At 47.1% G+C, this 17,263-nt stretch overlaps 2 protein-coding genes across 2 annotated transcripts in view; both read right to left on the bottom strand.

Annotated features, from left to right (window-relative positions):
- LOC142887339 (metabotropic glutamate receptor 4-like) overlaps nt 1-14,781 on the bottom strand; it is a 147,523-nt gene extending 132,742 nt beyond the window's left edge. Inside the window, exon 1 of the mRNA XM_076024908.1 lies at nt 14,634-14,781. The gene's annotated coding sequence lies outside the window, so the exon portion shown is untranslated. The remainder of the gene's footprint in view (nt 1-14,633) is intronic.
- Nucleotides 1-17,263, bottom strand: part of phc2b (polyhomeotic homolog 2b (Drosophila)) — a 335,956-nt gene that overhangs the window by 157,268 nt on the left and 161,425 nt on the right. The window lies entirely within an intron of this gene.

Below are 17,263 nucleotides of genomic sequence, written 5' to 3'. Positions count from 1 at the left end.
AGCAGGGATGGAAGAATCCCATTATGATGAAAGTATGCAAAAGTTCGAAAGAGCCTTAAAATGTGTGTTGGCCCAAATTTTAGTGCTGGCGAGCTGCATGTTAAAACTGAAAGTCAAAATCTTCCACTGCAAGCATGTGAAAGCTATACAAAGTGTTTGCGACTCAGGTGGTAAACTGACGTTTAGGTAAATCACTGAACAGACTCCATCCAGTCCTGTATGAGCAACTGCAATGAGCACATGAGGAGTAGTATGAATCTTGGACCTGGAAATCCAACCATTGTTATCCTAAAATTGTTGAGATTTCCCAAAGTGAAAAAAAGAAATTTTACACGGACAAGGAGACATGCAATTTACGGATAAAACAGTGTGAAAGCTAACATGTACAAATTAATGAGGGGACCTTCTTTTATTTTCGCTGCCATCATAGTTTGAGCTTAAAATGGTCTTTTCTAAATTTGTTCCAAAATGCTAACTAGCTAAATAAAGTTATGTGCCGTGTTAGCTAATGTTGGCAAACCGGTTTTGTGAGTTACTTACACTTACACTGTAAACATTGTAACAACTGCAAATCAATGAAAGGGCAGGATTTGGTTTAGCTAGCACACTTTAGCTAATGTTTTACACATATAATGAAAGCTAGCTCAACATTATTTTAGAAAGCATTAGATTAGATTAGATTAGATTAGATTAGATTAGATTAAATTAGATTATTGAACTTTATTGATCCTTTCAGACAGTGTCCTCAGGGAAATTAAAAATTCTAGTAGCTACAAAACTAATAACTACAGAAAGAACAGAAGCTGAAGTGAAAGTATAAGTATTAGTAGTTTAAGTATAACATTCTGTTGTATAATAATTGTACTTCTGTTGTCATTGCACTTATTGAGTGGAGTGATATTGGCCGTTATTGTTACACTTGTTTCTGCTATTGTTATTAATAGCTGCTTCAGCCTAGCTTGCTATTCATGAACACCATTGTTCCACCGTTATTTGGAGTTGCAAGGTTTAAAAAAAATGTGCTTTTTCCTCTGTTATTATTGCTCCGCTATCTGAAGACAAGCAATATTGTGAATGAAGCAATCACATGCATATTGGAAATCTTCCTGTCTCGTCTCTGATGCTGTCAAAATTTTGATAACCTTTTTTTTTCTGGGAAAAACACTTGCTTTGGAAAAACTTGCTTGATTTCATTGAAAACAGTTTTGGCAATTCTATTTAACTGTTGTGCTTAACTTGTGAGGTCGTTGATGGGAAAACTCCTTTCCTTTTCTCCTTCCACGAGACTCATCTCTCACCGTGTGCCTTCCCAGCTTGAAAGATTGCGCCGCAGAACAACCAAAAGTGGATAATCAATGCAATTACAGACCGTGTGGTCACCGATAAAGCGCAGGTAAAGACACAGATAAGTGCTTGAACAATCTCCGAAACCCAATGTGGTGACAAACAGATTGTGAGATTCCAGGTTGTTCTTGCAATAGCAAGGGGCCCTCGTGTCAGGGTTTGATGTTGCTCATTAGGCCCTTAATGATTTGCGGATGGATTGTATGTGCTGGGAGCTGTATCTCATTTCAGGCGACGCTCGGGTATCCAGGGTACTTCAGACACGCGTATTTACCGAGAAATGCGACTTAATGTCATAATTTACATTCCGCTAGTGGGCCCTAATGGATCGAGCGCTACACATCCGTTCCTCTTTCTTTCTTTTTTTGTTCTGCCTGAATAATAAATAGAGATGTTGCACTTCGTTATTTTTTTTTTTTTTTTTCAAGATCTTACAGAGCACACCACTGCATAATTGTGTTTGCATTGGTATTTCTATCAGCGGAGGCATCGGCAGCAGCGGCAGCAGCGCTGCCACTGTTGCTTCAGTCACTATTGCTGTTGCTCCATTTGGGCAGGTGGCTCACCGGGTCGGTCCAGGAGAATTCTGGCATCAGATTTGATTTTTTTTAGTTTTTTTTCCTTGTCACATCCCAACAGGCAAAAAAACAGCTGCCTTAAAATTTTGCACTGGCGTGAAGGCAAGCAGAAAAGTTGACATCTCTGCTAAGAATTCATTCTGAGGGAAGCTCCGAAACGTCATTCCAAAAGACGGAACGCCGGCAAATCTGCTGCATTCGACGCCGGACGCCGCTCACTATTAACCTTATTGCCCGATTTTAAATTCTACCCCCCAGAACTCGGCGAAAGGGACAAATCAAACTTTGTGTCACGCCTAATTAGATGAGCGAGACGGCCACGATTAAGGACAACTAGAATCAGCATTTTTTTCCTCATCCTCTTGCCAACATTTTTTTCTTTAATTTTTTTTTCTTCCTCTCGCTCTGCAGTCCCCATAAAGAGATTGGAGGCTGCCCCGGTGTGCACTTTAACGACCGGACCGATCCAAAGTTCCGTTTGCTGCTGTTGTCTGCCGTGTTGACAGCCTGCGACAAGCCTCAAACTTTTTAATGCTTTTTATTCAGGAGCCGGAGTGCACCTCTCTCCCTGAACGTCCCATGAATTTTTAAGTGCAACATGAAGGGACTTCCTGGGATGTAAAGTCACGTTGAATTTTTCGGGGTTCAAACACAAGGAAAAATCCAGCCTCCTGCCTTTTAAATGAAAGGTGTTCATCATCACCTTGTCGGCAACAGTGCGCCAACGTGACAGGCTGATGCCACTTAGTCACCCCCCCAAATCCCCGACACCGCCCCCAGGGGACCCTCGGCTGTCGGCCTGAATTTGCGGCGCTGCCATTTCACCTCGACAGACGTACCGAGCCGGACAGGAGACAGTAGAGCAGGGCCTCGTATCGCCCGTCATCTTACGTGGGGAGAAAGGGGTAAAAAATAAACGTGACATTTGGGTCTGATTTGAAGCCTTAACAGCGTCTCGTTTCTGCTGAGTTAGTCATTCCGTGCTTTTACACAAACAAATGAATCAGAGCCGAGTTGCCCTCTGCGTTGTCAGTCGCCGCCCACGTGCGGCTGCCGCAAAGCCTTGAAAGGCACCTCGAAGCCCGAAGAGAGCCTTCGCCCTTCTCGGAGTCACTGCATTTACATGACACTTGGGAAAAACTGTTTGCGCAATCTGACTATAACCAGACAACTGATATGTATGTGAACGCGTTACTCCCACTCACAATTTACACAGTCGAGGGTTAACAAGTTGTCTCAAGCCAGATCAATCAAAATGTTACCTGCATGCATGGAAAGCTTTCCAGACTTGTGTGAGTCTCGGTGGCTCACAGAGGTAGACAGGAAATAGATGTTTTACTGTTTTAACTTATTTTTTGTTGAAGTGAAGTGAAATGGAGAGCAGCGAAATGGAGCTCAGTGTGACATAAATTTGTGTCATATTTCCTTTACTTTCTTTTTTCAACGTCAGTCTAGTACGCAGCACTCACTTAGCAAGCAAACCCGCCGCGGTAGATGTGGGCTGCGGCTTAAAATCGCCAGTAATATGCCGTGCATGTTTGTGAATTTGTGACAAATCTGCTGATGGTGGCGGGAATGGTAATGACACAACACCGGTATTAGTATCGCACTCCAGTTGTTTATTATTATGCAACGCAAAAGATCAACCAGAAATTTGGCCGTATATCAACCCACTCAAGATGCATACCGCCCCCTACTGTTGAGGAGGACACGCTCCCGTCAGTAATTCCGACTTTCTCAGTGGCAGAGGTCCGATTAAGCTTCATAGCTTAGCTCCACGAAGCTGTGCATATAAACGTACCGAGTGGTCAGGCTGGTAGAGGTGGACGGCAACTCATCGGGTGGTGAGGAGGGGGGGGGGGGGTGTTACAGTCATGCTGGCTGACATCCTGAGAAGCTGTGATTGCGTGCGGAGGCTTCGGGGGAACGACGGCGGTCGGGGATGGAGGGTCCCGCCTCTCTCCCACGGACTCCTAACAGGCTTTTAAAAGCTCCAGGAGGGCCGGCCTGACGCCAGCCACTCACAGGAGGGAAACTGCTGACAGAGCTGAAGGGGGAGTCGGGGAGGGGGTGGAGGGGGGGTTGTTCCCGGAACGAGTTGGTCACAAACTCCCGCGAATCCCTCCCCCCCACCTCCCCTTAAGACGCATCTCGATGGACCGCAGCCCCGATGGCCCCCTCGCTGTCGGGCCTGTGTAATTACAAGCGTTTACTCTGAATAATTCACCAGGTGCAGATGCTAGACTAACATCCAGCTCTCGTGGAAAACACTTGGAGTCATCCGGCCTTGTTTTTTTTTTCTTCCTCATCTTCTTCTTTTTCCCTTTCCTTTTCAGTCCATTACACCACTTCAGCACCTGAGCTGGTGCTTCAGGTGCGCCGCGTTCGACCTGCAGAGGCTCCGGCAAGTAAACTGGCAAGCAGCCTGGTTGCGGTCATGTGATGGGGACCATGCTCAGAACCAAAGAAGCTGTGGCAGAGGAAGGGCGAGGCAAGCGCATCTATCGATACAAGCAGGAAATCAATCATCGGTATGTATGTCGGAGGTTAACTTTAGCACACGGGAGCCAATGGAGCTGCTCTGATTGGTGGTTTCACGTCCACACGGACTCACGTGGTGATGGGTCCATCAGTGGCCCGTCGTCTCGACTGAGCTGCTCTACCTGGAAGCTGCGGTGATTTGCGACTGTGATATTTGTACTGCGACGGCTACATTTTATTGCTTTTAATCATTTTTTTATGTTAGCAATAACCTTTATGTGCCGCTACCCGTCTTGGGCAGCACACACTCGGAGGAAAAAAAAAGAAGATATTTTAATTTCCACGTGGCTTTTCTGGTTGCATAATAAAACGTATAATAGCTTTCCAGTGTTTTATGGTCAACTAGCTTCTTACTTTTGTCCCCCATTATTGTGAAACAAGATATTAGGTCGTATTTTTTTTTTCTCTTGGTTCTTGTGGTTGAATTGAATGAAGAAAAAAAAGAAAGCAAAACAGCCGCACCATACCGCTTCGCTCAGCTGAGAAGATCCCAACCTGGCCTCCATCTGCATTTCGCACGTCATGCTCGCACATTAGCCCCAACGAGCACTTCAGAGTGCTCATTTCAAACAGTGTAGCTCGCCCCGGACCTCCTGTCGTGCGCCCTATTCCGTCTCAGCGCCGAGGAACGGCTCTCGTGAAAACAAAACAAAAAAAAAAAGTGTGGGAGTTCCGTGGAGCAGGGCCTGGGGAACGCGGCAGTCAGCGAACGCCTCGCGAAGACGGCGCTGCAGGCGACCACAAGTCGGCGGCGCCCGGCGCGCGCCTTTTGTGCCGAGAGCAGATCGAGGAGATGCTCTTTCCACAGCGAGGACCAAGCTTTTCATTAATCCTCGCGCCCGGGCTGCACTGCCGCCGGAGTTGACGAGCGTCCCTCGCCGAGAGACAACGCCCACGGTGGTCGGGGGGGTGGGGGGGATCTCGGGAGAAGAAGCTCTCGCTCTCACGCAGCTCGCGGACTCAATGCCTTCATTTTTTTTTCTTCCTTCGCACCACCTTCCCTCTCCCACACTCTCCCGCCCACCCCATCCCATCCTTCTCCTTCCGCACCCCCCCTTGAGCCGTGCGCTCCTTTGTGATTTGCCTCTGTGTTTGTAGATATATGACGCACGTTGCAGATTTGCGGGGTTTGAGCCTTCGCTCGTGCACGCACGCCATTCAATGCTGGGCACGTACTGTACCATGTGTTGTAAGTGCCACTCATTGTACGCGAGCGGGGTTGTGGGCGGATGCGGTTGACACAGATTCTCTCAGGACTTTAACCATCTTTTTTTTTTTTTTTTTCTGCACAGGCCGCACAGCAGGTGGCCCGAGGACGTATGTTTTATTAATTTTTATTGAAGGAAGCCTCTCCTAATGGCACTCGCCAGAAGAGGATTAAGGGAATAGTGCCGCGATTCGGTAAATATTAACATGTGTGAAAGCTGATAAGTCGGCTCAAGCCGCTCGGTGTGTTTGCTGCAGTTTCAATTTAAAAAAAAAAAAAAGAGAGAGAAAAAAGAAACTACCAAGTATCTCGTGCACATTAATTCTGCATGGCTCCCTCTACACTGGCTTCCTTCCTCTCCTGTCGGCCATAAATTAAAAGTTAAAGCAAAGAGAAGACGAGGCATTTGCCAAGGTGCATCGTGATCCACGACGTGAAAGCCCAATTATTACGAGACTCAACATGGAGGTGCATTTTCCACACGGACGTCTTTGCGCATCTCTCTGACTGCCACAGCGGGACGTTAAACGGAGCGACTCAGGTGAAACATGTTTCACTGACAAACTGTCACCCTTTGTTAAAAAAAAAAAAAAAAAAAAAAAGAAGAAGAAGGCAGAGGTAGTTTAATCAACCGTTGCCGACTTAAACGAATCACCACAGGACATGGGAGGACTCCCGCTCCACTTTGGCTCCCATAGATTCTAATTCTCAGGCACATCAGCCATATAGCGGCTATAAAGCTCCCGTCATGTTCCGTCGATTCTTCGCTAATCTCATCACAGAGAGCAGCGGAAATCTATTTCAAAGATTTTTTTTATTATTTATTTATTTTTTTAAATCAAACACCTTCCTGGCAGCCTGCGGAGGAGCAACCGCCGCTGGCAGCTGCCAGCACCCCTCAGTTACGGCACCATACGTCTTTCGCCAGGGACGCTAGTAATTGAAGCGGCACCTGCGTCATCCAGACAAGAGAGAGGGACTGTCGAGAAAGAATGTAACTGAGGACGCCCTTCTCAAAGCTAAAAACTTCCCCCTGACGCGGGGAATTAATCGCGTTGACCCCAAGACGGGAGCGGGGCAACGGCGCCTCAAGCCAGATAAAAGTAAGGCATTTACAAGGCCTCATTAGAAATGACTGCATCCACCCACACGACCTGGATCATCCACCTGCCGAGTGCTGCCTTCAGTGGCTTTGAATGGAAAGCTTAAAACCAGGCTTGTATGAACAAAGATGGAAAAGGCTTCAGAAGAGGAAGAGGCAGGTTGCTACCAGTGGCCCCCACTGGATGTGATGGAGGAAAATAATAGGGTTCACCGTAAAGTAGGTCAGGTTTTGGTTCGGGAAACATCGCCATTTCAATTATCGCGATACCAAAGCTGTGAGAACGCGTCTGTCCGTCTTGGTGGGGTTTTTGTTTATGTGCATGTGTAATGTTTCAACATCCCCACTGTACTGTGGGGAGTAGCCGAGCTTTAGCATAATGTCAAGCAAATTTACAAACGGAATAATAAAAACGCAAGTGCCGCGTTTTCCCTCAAGTTTTTTAAGCTAGTAGTGTTTTTATGTTGCTTGCCACATCCATTTATTTGACTTACAATATATAATTTTTTTCCGCGCATGCCTTCTTTCTTTCTTTCTTTCTTTCTTTCTTTCTTTCTTTTTAATTGCATAGTGAATAGCATAGTTTACAGATGGGAAACACTTTGGAAGCATTTCAAAGGTTTTCAAAGGTCTCACAGTTTGGGATGAAAGGCCCAGTGTTTGGCAGGCATTAGTCAGAAGAGATTGACCGTTCTGTGGGAACAAATCACCCCCCCAAAAAATCTGTAACAACGCCGTCACTGAGAGCATAACAATGAGGAATTTAGCAATTTTACCATGTACAAGCTAAGATATCATCAAAGCTTTCACACACATACACACTCACAAACAAGAAAAGAAGCCCGAGTGCCTGTGACCTTCACTGCATTAAAAAGCTGCCTATTTCCACGAGAGATATTAATACGCTGCTGCCAGAACACTTTTGAAATTCAATCTTGAGAAAGAAAAAAAAGCAGTTTGTCGCTGCATCTAAATCCAGGTTGAATTGCCGTGCATACTAAACAGACCTGCCTTCTTTTCACAGCTGGAAAATGTGTTGCTCAGCATGAGGTGCAACACTAAAATTTGAGAGTATCGAGTAAAAGCCAGAAAGACACCTTTGTGACTGACTTGTTATTCAATACTGTATGCCGCAAAAACATGGTAGAGGCATTCAATTGTGTCCTTCAGGTCTAACACAACTTATTTTTTTTGCATTACATTACTCTAGTTCCACCCACTACCATTCTATTATGTTAAAAAAATCTAAATAAGTAAATAATAAGTATAATATGCTCCGAAAAGAATCTAAAATTAGGCAACACTGTGATTTTTTAAAAGGAAAAGAAGGACGCATGTGATATTTTAACAGCTGGGCTGTGACAGCTCCGCTTCTCAGCCACAGCTCTCATCTTCCTCATCCCCTTTGTCACTCTTTGGGAGAAAAATACAGGAGCGCAGGAGTCGGTGGCAGCTCTCCTTTTATGACAGCCAAGGAAAGAGAAACACATTCAGGCGCAGCATTTTATTTTGACATGAGGAAGACAGGCCTCATTCTCTCCATTTCACATTGATGCTTGGTGTATTTCGGCCCTTCAGGCCCGATGCACCTTGTTAGTGCTCCTGCCTCTCATAACCTAATGCGCCGCCTTATCCGCCTCCGTGTAGTGCTGGATACGACCGGGGAGCCTCTATGGAAATCACGTTCTCAACACGTGGACCATGAATGGCACTGCCGTCATAGAAAGGACCCCAAGGTTTTTCAAGAAATGCAAACATTCCTGAGAGCACTTCCAAAAGGGCCGCTTAAAGAATTGAGCTTGCATAAAAAAAGCTCCAATTTATGTTCACCCGCCATTTTGACTGTACATTGTTGTGGATACTGCCGTACATTTTCAGTGTACAGTGCCAGTGTGCCGCATCAATTATGGATAAGAAAAGTAATGTCCAGCCCTGCAAACACACAGAGGATCCACACTGCTGCAGTCTTTGGTACTATTCAGCTTTTTCTTTTGTTTTGGGATTTTTTTTTTTTTTTAACAACTTCAGCTTTACAGCCTTGGTTCACTCTTGTGCTGCCATTTGGCAGCGGCAGCAGCAGCAGGTGGCTGTTTACACCTCTGGGCATGCAGCATAATGTGCGTGGCCCACGTCCCCGGGTGGCCCCCTCCCTCGAAGGCGTTACCCCTCCACAGAACGAATCCCATTTGTCCATGACCGCAGGAAACCCGGCAGAAAGATCCGATGAAAAGTCGACACGCATTTGATAGAAATGCATATTGCATCCACAGTTTTTCATCGCTCTTACCATAATAATATACTTTTCATACCCTTATGTGGCCTTTTACAGCATAAACAGTATCACAGGGCTTAACTGGCCAGCAGCCCACCACAGCGGGGGCAAGCAACACTTTGTTTTTTTTTTTCCTTACATACAGCAGAGTCTATCTTTGGTGTGAGGGCTTGTTGGCTCTGTAGGAAAATGGCGATATTTGTTTTTGTGCATCCGTCACTGTCAGCTACGGTTTGCCATTTCCTACACTGTTGTGCTTTGTGACAAAAAAACAACTCTATGTTACAGTAATACACCCCACCAAAGAACGGGGGAAGAAGAAATCCAAATAAAAAAAACAAGACCTGGAGAATATGCGTTCTAAACTTGTGTACACTCTCTGTAATTTCAGTCTTGGGTGCTTCATTTCCACTTGAAAGCCCGCGTTCCCCCTCCACTTTATTCAATTCTTTAGAAGGCAGTTATTGTGGGGGAAAGTTAAAGAGAGGAGCGATAAATCTGTTCTGGGACTCGTGCCCAGAGCTCCCTGTATGATAGTTAAACAGTGCCACGGTGCAGAAACAGTGTCTATTCTTGGATTTCCTACCTGCCTTCCCCCCCGATTCGTTTCTGCTGTTGCCATTCATCTTAAACCACTTACAATACGTTATAATGGAGAAAACTTAAGTGTTATTGTGGCAGCGTGTCTTGACGATTAGTAACGCCTTCTAGTGGACCCCAGAGGCAGCCGTCGTATAATTGGTTTTTACATAATTATTCATTTAAACATCACCGCCACAAAGCAGTGGGCTGCTATTTCAGTTATCTGGTCACATGGAGCCATAAATGTTCTCAAAACAGGATTTTTTTTTTTTGTCTTAGTATCCAAACTATTGTTATCATGATTTACAAATAAATAAATAAAATGTTGGCCTAAGTGTTTGACCCGTCCGCACCGTACTGTGTATCGGACAGTCGGGAGGTGGCCGCCGAACGGTCTTTGAGAGGTAGCGAGCGCAAGCCGAGGACAGAAGTCGCGGCCGTGAGGCAAGTTGTAGCTCTCGAACCCCGGCGTAACATAACGCATACAGTATGATCCAATGCAGGGATGTTAAATGCACTCATTTCACACTCCATTTCACACAACGCTGCCTGAGGAAGGCTCCGTGTGCACGATGACTCAGGAAGCGCGCAAGCAACGCGGCTCCTGTGGAGCCTCCTTGTTGTTCCTCTTCCCGGCTAATGATCGCAAATCCAATCGGTTTTCTCTGCACCATTCTGGAAATTAATGGCATGTCCGAGATATAATAGGGGCCGCGTCCACTCCACGCGTGTAATTCATACTAATCACCGGCAAGTCAATATTTGGCAGATTTCTGCGTCAAAGATGCATTAAAACAACATTAGACTCCCATTTAAGAGTGTAATTTCTACCTGTTGCGCTCCATGAAATTTACCACCTCACGCCGAAAAAAAATAAACCCCCGCAAGATAACGCCGTCTGCCTGCGTTGTTGCGCCGCACAAGGACAAACATTTAAAACAAACCCTTCTGTCTGCCAGCTGGTGGGCTATTTTAAAAAAAAATCATGCTGATGTAATTTCACAAATCACCTAACTATTAGCATAAACACGGGCAACATTTTGTCAGCGCTTACCATGAAGAATCAAATATGTGTACGCACACGCGCCGGCAGCACTGGCATCCAAGTATTTCACCATCTGTGTCACGATTGGCGCTGGTTTGCCTTTTCGCAAAATACAGATTTTGAGGATCAAGGAAGCGCCGTGGAACCGAAACAGAGTGGGCAGCGCTGTTGCACACAAAGTCAAGCTAGCGCGTTGACACAGAGGATATTTTGGCTGGTGCGCAGAATAAAAATTAACAATGGGTGTTCCTCACATTGGTGCAGTGCGGTTGCCTCGTAAGCTCCAAGGTTCGGTTCCTGGGGAGAAGCTTGCTGTGTTGAGTTCACACGTTCTCCCCGCGTCTGCGTGGGCTTCTAGTCAGCGCTCCAGTTTCTCCATTGACCAACAAAAAGAAAAAAAACACCCATAGGTTGATATCCAGTCAGTGTCCCTGACCCAGCGTGCCCATAAAGATCCAGATCTGCTCCCCCAGGCGCTGCACAGCAGCTGCCCGTTGCTCCTCAGAAGACGACGGGGTCAGATGGAAAACATATACTTTCCCCATTCATCATGTGCTTATCTGGCCAGCAGAGTGTCTGCTTCGGTCATAAGCCTGAGAATTACTTGATGAATGTTGTATTAAAACCACCTTCCCCAGGCTTCGTAGCAGACTTCCACAGGACTAAATCCAGAAGACTGAGCGTCTTCATCAAACAGCTTCTTGTTTCCTGCAAAATCAGGTGAAAGGTCTCACGTCCGACTGACATTCACATGGCTGCTGCACCGCTTTCTTTTCTTTCCTTCATTTTTTTTTACCAATCTGACCATCAAGCTGTTAAGACTCATTGGAAAGAGGTTGTTTACTGTTGTCCATCACTGACCTCCAACATGCGTGGATTCTCATGCCAAGCAAAGCCAAAATAACTGACCCAACTGCCCCCTGGTGGTGGGCAGCAGTTCGGCTAATAAGTCAGCTCCCACCCACACACATGCACAGAGATGCACAAACACCAATTAGAGCATGGGCCAGTTCGGGTTTTTTTTTAAAAATCAAAACAATATTTCTCCGTCCTTTTCTTGTTACTTTTTACTGAAAGTCAGGGCACTCAGGAGTTTTTTGTTTGTTTGTTTTTGAATGGGAACTTCTTCATAACACCTGGTTCACAACTTGCCAGTAATAGCCGTTTGGACAGAACGGTAGAAAGCAATTCATTTTTGTTTTATTATTAATTCTTCCCTACAAACATCATAAACTTAAAAAAAAGTTTACAATTTCATATATATATATATATATATATATGTATATATATATTTGCCCCTTGGGGATTTAAGGGTTGTGCATCCAACCATATACATCAACACATAGGCTAAGGTAACATGAGGGCGCCAACCAGGGCAGAGATTTTTTTTTTTCCTGCGGTGTGATTATTTTTTAAAGTTGTTTTCTCTCATATTAAGTGACCTGTTTTTCAGTGTAAAGAAGAAAAAAAAAAAAGCTGAGCTCACTGCGTTTGTAGTGTAGCCATGTCTCTCATTTCCCCTGCCTTTACTATGGGATTGTTTGGAAAACCTCCCCGGTGAGCAGATGGTGTCTGCCGGGAGGAGAATGAAGCTGGAACCGAGGCGCTGTAACGCTGCACACACACACAAACACACTAAAACGCATTTCCCGCGCAAGGCTTTGTAAAAGGGAACAACAGCAGCCTATTGGGAATCAAACCACGGCTCCGTTTGGAGAGACGGCGCGCACATTTGTTTATTGCCGTCTTGCTCTTGGATGTGTGCTGAGGTGGGAGGATGTGAGCACGAGAGGGTCTCTCTGCAGACTGAGGAACAACAACAAAAAATGAAGAAATCAGCCAGGAACCCCCTCTCCAGAACAGCTTTAATTGCTTTGATCACGCATCAACTGGATGTGATGTGTTATTTCAGCCAGAATGCAACTCGAGGGGGGCGGGGACACCTACTGCGACTACACACCAATCTGCATTATTCAGGTGGGGTCCTTGTCTATTATTGAGCAGGGAGACGAGGCGATGCCACAGGATCTCCTCGCAGCTGCTGGTGCGAAACCCGCAGGGCCTCGATGCTGACTCCGCACTCGCCCAGCTAACTCTGACTCGTCGGACAAGATAAGCCCGGCGAACACTTTGCAGGAGCAAAATCTGAGGCCGTTTGAATAAACCCCAGCAACTCACTCCCAGCTACAAACTGCACACAGAGAATTTCCACTCCCTGGGAGAGATTTAAGGCGCGCTTTGTAGCCGAATCCAGGTAGGCCATCAATCACGGCGGCTTGTGAGGAGCGTGCCAACAGGAATAACCTGGACGTGAGACGAGGGGCCCAATCTCAGGGGAGCTGCGGGTGGTTGGAAGGGGCCCGTATTAAAAATAAATAAATAAATAACTCTGCTTTGCTGAGTCAGACACTTTAGATAATTGCCGGCTGATATAAGAAACATTCCGCCTCCTTGCTGAGGGTTTCAGAGGGAACGCGGACAAAGGCGTGTTTTGCTGCAATCGCTTTGCACACGCTCGCACACACGGGCTGTGTAAACACACACGCACACACATGCACACACAGCATGAATTGAAGCTATGAGAGTATTGCTAGCGCAAAGCTAATCTCTGGCCCCGCGTAAAAAGGCCCGAGGGACCAGACCCAAAATGGAAGCGATATTAATACCGCGTCTCCCTGTGTCAGGTATCCTGTACTGCAAAAAAATTAAATAAATAAGTAAAACGAAAACACACCTCACTGACAGCACTCTGTGGATAGGGTTGTACATGCAAATTGAACACAATGAGCGTGCCCGTCGACAAAGTAGCGGCCTCGAAGTAACCAATCACGCATGCCTAAGTAACCTATTAAAGTTGGCTCTGGGGCACGAGGCAGCGACAGTCTCACATCAGCGGCTCTGACGCCGTCTCCAGTCTCGCTTCCACTGCCAGGAGGCTGCACATCTGCACGGCACAGTGAGTGACAAGCCCACGGTTCACACACTGTGCAATCCCTCCCCAGAGCACCGGCAAGACCGCAATCAAGTCAACGCACTCGCAAAAAATAAATAAATAAATAAAAATAAAACACCACCACCTCCTTGTGTGTGATTCAACTTGTTCCAGGGCTGGCAGGGGAAGAGACACCAAGACACAGGTGGAGATGAAGTGGGATAAATCTTGAGGGGGAAGCTGGAGAGGGTGGGTGGATGGATGGATGGATGGATGGATGGATAGATGGGTGGGTTCTGGATCCACAAGAACTCTTTGCACGATCATCTTTGATAGCTTATCCTTTCTTTTCTTTTCTTCTTTTTTTTTTTTGCCCAATCTCAATCCAGAGTCAGTGTGGACCTGTGTGTCTCATTCGCCAACACAAATCTGCAACTATAATTACCCCAAAAACAAAACTACAAAAAAAAAAAAGAAAAGAAAAGAAAAGCCCGAAGCAGCCTCGTGGAGATTGAGTCATTCTTTTATCATATGTGCTGAGACTTGGGGCGCCTCTGCAGCGCAGCAAGGCACAGAGCTCTACACACAGAGAGAGGAAGAGGAAGGTGGGGAGGGGAGGGAGGGACACGCTGCTGCGTCTCAACGCGTACAATCAATCAGCGCAATGTACAGTCCTGGGCGTTGCACTCCCCCGTTACAAGTGAAGCCGGGAATTCTACTTTTTTTTTTTTTTTCCTTTTACCTCGTACCTGTGCAAACATGACGAACGGTTTGATTCGTTCCAGTATCGAACAGCGATTAAACGTGGAAGTTGCACGAGGAATCTCTCCCGACGGTACGTCCCCAGAAATTGTTTTCCCACCACCACCACGGTGCACAACTGCCACCACATCTCGCCAACATCGCCGCCGCCGCCGCCGGTGGGGAGACTTGAGCCGCACCAAGTCACGACGTTTTTAAAAGAAAAGGGAAAAGAAGACGACGACCCTTTTTTTTTTTATTCGCAGCTTGGGTGGCTGCGTGCACTTACCCCGACTACATCTCCGGCTCAAGAAGGATCCCTTTCATGAGAGGCGACCCATATCCAAACAGAGCCCCGAATCTTGTTGAGGAAGGGGGGAGGGAAGGAGGAAGAGAGGGGGAGGGAAGGAGGAAGAGGGGTGGGCGGGTGGCGAAAGGGTCTCCGGAGCAAAATAAATAAATAATAAAAAAAAAAAAAAATCAAGTCAGCGTCTAAAACGTTGGTTTCCCATAAGTATCCACAAGGAATCCGCGCGCGTTTCGCGAGGGGTGGTGGAGCTTGAGGGGATCCTCCGCGAGCGCTGTCCGCGGGAAAAGTGGCGCTGAAAAGTCTGGAGCCGCAACTTTAAGAGCTCGGCGAGGGGAGGATAAGAAAAAAGGAGGCTGGAGGAGAAGAAGCAACGCCGTCCGGCCGGTGGGAGGAGGGGGGCCAGGCTCAGGGGTTTGATTCCGAGATTAGAAATTTTTTTTTTCTTTCTTTCTTTTTTTTCTTAACGAGATAATGGAGCGGAGAAGCGCGCGTCCTACACCCGAGGCGCGAGCAGCACTTTCCGGCTGACAGACAGGCAAGACAAGACAAGAGTGGAGGGGGGCGCTTGTGTGCGCCGCGCGCGCTGGCTTGGCTGTGATTGATGTGAAACGCATCGCGGCGCGTGCAGCGCCTTTATCGGGGTGGAGGGAGAGATGGGGGGGATGCACCGTGTGTGAGCAGAGGCGGATGGGGGAGGGGGGTTGGGGCAAAGGGTGTTGAGGGGGTCGGGGGGGGTTGCACGATTACAGCGCGTGATACCGAGAGCGTTTTTGGCACAGAGCTGCGCAGTCTGAGTGCGAAAAAGAGGGAGACAAAAAGCGGGGAAGTGGTTGGAGGAGGTGTGTGTGGTGGTGGTGGTGTGTGTGTGTGTGGGGGGGGGGGGTGTTGTTTTTCTTATCTGATATAACATGTTAATGTTAATAAGGGGGTGGGGTCAGATTGCCCGCCAGTCAAGTATTAGAAGTTAAGTGAAGGAGATCGAAAGATGTCACAACATCAGCAAAAAGTGGGGGAAAAAAAGAGAGAGAGAGAGAGAGAGCGAGAGAAAAAAAAGATTGCGCCGTGTCAACTTAATCCGGCGGGAGATGCGGCGCCTCCGGGTCGCCTCGACCGTCACAGGTGCTGTTTGTGCGGCGGCGGCGCCTCTCGAGGAGCTCGGCATGCTCTGCCCCCGTTATCGATCAGCCCATCAAGTCCAACAAGTCCAATCAGCGCGAGAGAAGTTTTTACACCCCCCCCCCCCCAAAAAAAAAAAAAACCCACCCCTCCATCCCGAATGTGCGTGTGCACGCGCGCCTGAGCGAGCCGTTTGAGTCACAGTTGGCGGCAGCTGAGCACATGAAATCATGGCCAAGAGCATGGCCGACATCAGTGAGCCAAAGAGGCGAGAAATGAGTGTCAGCCCAAGCGTGTGTGTGCGTGTGTGATTAGAGGGTAGGGGGGGGGGGGGGGGGGGGTTGCGACTTTTCATGCATCTGATGGACCCATGAAAGTCCCATGAAGTCCCCCACACAAAAAAGGAGAACAAACGTGTCCCCACTGTGTCATCAGTGAGGTTATCCAGCCTCCCCACGTGTGTGTATGAGCTCCAGCAGGGTCGCGGTGGAGTACGTGGCCCTGCCTCTGCCTCCTGGATGATGCGCAGCTGCTGCTCTTCGCCTTCCTGATCACAGGCCCGAGTGGCTTCGCGGAGGCTTTCACAGGTCTGATCGCAGCACACCTGTGAAACATTGGAGCAGCTCCACCACCACGTGAAGGGAAAAGCGCATTTGTGTGTGTGTGTGTGTGTGTGTGTGTGTGTGTGTGTGTGAATGTGGTATATTAAGGGGGGGGGGGGCTCACAGCGGTGTAATCTCTGTCTGCGCACTTTGGAGCTGCAGCTGATCCCTTTGAATATTCATCCCACCTCCGCCGGAGCAAATTCCAGCTACATGACCAGACTGAGCGATGGCCTCGTGCCGAAAATCCAACTCCTGAACAGAATGGCAGCTGACTGGACCGTTGTGAGATCCGGTGTGGGTACAAAATTTGTCCGGTCTACGGAATCTGTCCGGGGTCCACGATTTCCGGCGATTTCAATTGCGATTTCTGGCAATTTTCAAAGACATGGCAAACTGTCATTGGCTAAGCGGCGTCTGTAAGGCCAAGAGACCTGACGGCATCGCATACGGCAACTCTATTAGGACGGACGGACGGACGAACGAACAGATCAATAGATCGATATGATTATATCTATCTAAGCTCCAGTGCTGGCAAGTAATCTATTACTAAGTAATCCACTACTGTAATTAAACTACTTTAAGTAACAGAGTAATGTAACGGGATTACTCTGGCAAAAGTGGTAATTATATCATAACTTACTTACGATTCCATTACTTTTCTGAAATATTTTGCCAGCTAAAAATATCTTATCATCCACAAAATGTCTGAAATGAAGAAAAACCACAATGATGTCGCAAATTGATAATGCAGCCGTGCATGCAATGTCACTGATATGCGACAACGCACCAAAACAAGGACAGCAACGGCAAAAGGAAAAACAGCAATTGCGTTTGATAGCTGGAAATACAAACATTATTTTGAGTTCATCTCGTCTAAATGAAAGAATA

This window comes from Nelusetta ayraudi, unplaced genomic scaffold (assembly GCF_046127955.1).
Source record: "Nelusetta ayraudi isolate G7.1 ecotype Tasmania unplaced genomic scaffold, CSIRO-AGI_Nayr_v1 ptg000017l, whole genome shotgun sequence".
Taxonomy (NCBI): domain Eukaryota; kingdom Metazoa; phylum Chordata; class Actinopteri; order Tetraodontiformes; family Monacanthidae; genus Nelusetta; species Nelusetta ayraudi.
This window is presented reverse-complemented; position numbering and strand designations above follow the sequence as displayed.